This window comes from Anser brachyrhynchus (assembly GCF_964034855.1).
Source record: "Anser brachyrhynchus genome assembly, contig: SCAFFOLD_55, whole genome shotgun sequence".
NCBI lineage: Eukaryota > Metazoa > Chordata > Aves > Anseriformes > Anatidae > Anser > Anser brachyrhynchus.
Genome location: NW_027663644.1, coordinates 55637 through 59843, shown reverse-complemented (window position 1 = coordinate 59843; position 4207 = coordinate 55637).

Genomic DNA, 4207 nt, shown 5'->3' with positions numbered 1-4207 from the left:
GCCGAGGCTGGAGCGGATGCCGCGGCTGGTGCGCCTGGAGAGGCTGCCGCGGCTGGAGCAGTGCAGTGAGTCCAGAGAGTGCACTGGCACCATTGGGGATGCAGTGCAGTGAGTCCAGAGAGTGCACTGGCAGGACTGGGGATGCAGTGCAGTGAGTCCAGAGAGTGCACTGGCACCACTGAGGATGCAATGCAGTGAGTCCAGAGAGTGCACTGGCACCACTGGGCATGCAGTGCTGTGAGTCCAGAGAGTGCACTGGCACCACTGGGGATGCACTTCAGTCAGTCCAGTGAGTGTACTGGCACCACTGGGGATGCACTGCAGTGAGTCAAGAGAGTGCACTGGCAGGACTGGGGATGCAGTGCAGTGAGTCCAGAGAGTGCACTGGCACCACTGGGGATGCCCTGCAGTGAGTCCTGAGAGCGCACTGGCACCACTGGGGATGCAGTGCAGTGAGTCCAGAGAGCGCACTGGCACCAGTGGGAATGCGGTGCAGTGAGTCCAGAGAGTGCAATGGCACCACTGGGGATGCACTGCAGTGAGTCCAGAGAGTGCACTAGCACCACTGGGGATGCAGAGCAGTGAGTCCAGAGAGTGCACTGGCACCACTGAGAATGCATTTCAGTGAGTCCAGAGAGTGCCGTTCCAGCCTCGGCATCCGCTCCAGCCGAGTCAACCCCGCGGTAGCCCCTCCAGCCGCGGCAGACGCTCCAGCCGCGGCAGCCGCTCCAGCCGCTCCAGCCGCGGCAGCCGCTCCAGCCCCTCCAGCCGCGCCAGCCTCTCCATCCGCGGCAGCCGCTCCAGCCGCGGCAGCCGCTCCAGCCGCGGCAGCCGCTCCAGCCGCTACCGAGTGGAGCGGCTGCCACGGCTGGAGGGCTACCGCGGCTGGAGCGGCTGCCGCGGCTGGAGCAGTGCAGTGAGTCCAGGGAGTGCAAAGGCACCAGTGGGGATGGAGTGCAGTGAGTCCAAAGACTTCAATGTCACCACTGGGAATGCACTTCAGTCAGTCCAGTGAGTGTACTGGCACCACTGGGGATGCACAGCAGTGAGTCCAGAGAGTGCATTGGCACCACTGGGGATGCAGTGCAGTGAGTCCAGAGAGTGCACTGGCACCATTGGAGATGCAGTGCAGTGAGTCCAGAGAGTGCACTGGCACCACTGGGGATGCAGTGCAGTGAGTCCAGAGAGTGCACTGGCACCAGTGGGGATGCAGTGCAGAGTGTCCAGAGAGTGCACTGGCACCACAGGTGATGCACTGCAGTGAGTCCAGAGAGTGCTCTGGCACCACTGGAGATGCACTTCAGTGAGTGCAGAGACTGCACTGGCACCACTGGGGATGCAGTGCAGTGAGTCCAGTGAGTGTACTGGCACCACTGGGGATGCAGTGCAGTGAGTCCAGAGAGTGCATTGGCACCACTTGGGATGCACTGCAGTGAGTCCAGAGAGTGCACTGGCACCACTGGGGATGCAGTGCAGTGAGTCCAGAGAGTGCACTGGCTCCACTGAGAATGCACTTCAGTGAGTCCAGAGAGTGCACTGGCACCACTGTGGATGCAGTGCCGTGAGTCCAGCGAATGCACTGGCACCACTGGGGATACGGTGCCGGGAGTCCAGAGAGTGCACTGACACCACTGGGGATGCAGTGCAGTGAGTCCACAGAGTGCACTGACACCAGTGGGAATGCGGTGCAGTGAGTCCAGAGAGTGCACTGGCACCACTGGGGATGCACTGCAGTGAGTCCAGAGTGCACTAGCACCACTGGGGATGCAGAGCAGTGAGTCCAGAGAGTGCACTGGCACCACTGAGAATGCATTTCAGTGAGTCCAGAGAGTGCCGTTCCAGCCTCGGTATCCGCTCCAGCCGAGTCAACCCCGCGGTAGGCCCTCCAGCCGCGGCAGACGCTCCAGCCGCGGCAGCCGCTCCAGCCGCTCCAGCCGCGGCAGCCGCTCCAGCCCCTCCAGCCTCGCCAGCCTCTCCATCCGCGGCAGCCGCTCCAGCCGCGGCAGCCGCTCCAGCCGCTCCAACCGCGGCAGCCGCTCCAGCCGCTACCGAGTGGAGCGGCTGCCACGGCTGGAGGGCTACCGCGGCTGGAGCGGCTGCCGCGGCTGGAGCAGTGCAGTGAGTCCAGGGAGTGCAAAGGCACCAGTGGGGATGGAGTGCAGTGAGTCCAAAGACTTCACTGTCACCACTGGGAATGCAGTGCAGTGAGTCCAGGGAGTGCACTTGCACCACTGGGGATGCAGTGCAGTGACTCCAGTGAGTGCACTGACACCACTGGGGATGCACTTCAGTCAGTCCAGTGAGTGTACTGGCACCACTGGGGATGCACTGCAGTGAGTCAAGAGAGTGCACTGGCAGGACTGGGGATGCAGTGCAGTGAGTCCAGAGAGTGCACTGGCACCACTGGGGATGCCCTGCAGTGAGTCCTGAGAGCGCACTGGCACCACTGGGGATGCAGTGCAGTGAGTCCAGAGAGCGCACTGGCACCAGTGGGAATGCGGTGCAGTGAGTCCAGAGAGTGCAATGGCACCACTGGGGATGCACTGCAGTGAGTCCAGAGAGTGCACTAGCACCACTGGGGATGCAGAGCAGTGAGTCCAGAGAGTGCACTGGCACCACTGAGAATGCATTTCAGTGAGTCCAGAGAGTGCCGTTCCAGCCTCGGCATCCGCTCCAGCCGAGTCAACCCCGCGGTAGCCCCTCCAGCCGCGGCAGACGCTCCAGCCGCGGCAGCCGCTCCAGCCGCTCCAGCCGCGGCAGCCGCTCCAGCCCCTCCAGCCGCGCCAGCCTCTCCATCCGCGGCAGCCGCTCCAGCCGCGGCAGCCGCTCCAGCCGCTCCAGCCGCGGCAGCCGCTCCAGCCGCTACCGAGTGGAGCGGCTGCCACGGCTGGAGGGCTACCGCGGCTGGAGCGGCTGCCGCGGCTGGAGCAGTGCAGTGAGTCCAGGGAGTGCAAAGGCACCAGTGGGGATGGAGTGCAGTGAGTCCAAAGACTTCAATGTCACCACTGGGAATGCACTTCAGTCAGTCCAGTGAGTGTACTGGCACCACTGGGGATGCACAGCAGTGAGTCCAGAGAGTGCATTGGCACCACTGGGGATGCAGTGCAGTGAGTCCAGAGAGTGCACTGGCACCATTGGAGATGCAGTGCAGTGAGTCCAGAGAGTGCACTGGCACCACTGGGGATGCAGTGCAGTGAGTCCAGAGAGTGCACTGGCACCAGTGGGGATGCAGTGCAGAGTGTCCAGAGAGTGCACTGGCACCACTGGGATGCACTGCAGTGAGTCCAGAGAGTGCTCTGGCACCACTGGAGATGCACTTCAGTGAGTGCAGAGACTGCACTGGCACCACTGGGGATGCAGTGCAGTGAGTCCAGTGAGTGTACTGGCACCACTGGGGATGCACTGCAGTGAGTCCAGAGAGTGCATTGGCACCACTTGGGATGCACTGCAGTGAGTCCAGAGAGTGCACTGGCACCACTGGGGATGCAGTGCAGTGAGTCCAGAGAGTGCACTGGCTCCACTGAGAATGCACTTCAGTGAGTCCAGAGAGTGCACTGGCACCACTGTGGATGCAGTGCCGTGAGTCCAGCGAATGCACTGGCACCACTGGGGATACGGTGCCGGGAGTCCAGAGAGTGCACTGACACCACTGGGGATGCAGTGCAGTGAGTCCACAGAGTGCACTGACACCAGTGGGAATGCGGTGCAGTGAGTCCAGAGAGTGCACTGGCACCACTGGGGATGCACTGCAGTGAGTCCAGAGTGCACTAGCACCACTGGGGATGCAGAGCAGTGAGTCCAGAGAGTGCACTGGCACCACTGAGAATGCATTTCAGTGAGTCCAGAGAGTGCCGTTCCAGCCTCGGTATCCGCTCCAGCCGAGTCAACCCCGCGGTAGGCCCTCCAGCCGCGGCAGACGCTCCAGCCGCGGCAGCCGCTCCAGCCGCTCCAGCCGCGGCAGCCGCTCCAGCCCCTCCAGCCTCGCCAGCCTCTCCATCCGCGGCAGCCGCTCCAGCCGCGGCAGCCGCTCCAGCCGCTACCGAGTGGAGCGGCTGCCACGGCTGGAGGGCTACCGCGGCTGGAGCGGCTGCCGCGGCTGGAGCAGTGCAGTGAGTCCAGGGAGTGCAAAGGCACCAGTGGGGATGGAGTGCAGTGAGTCCAAAGACTTCACTGTCACCACTGGGAATGCAGTGCAGTGAGTCCAGGG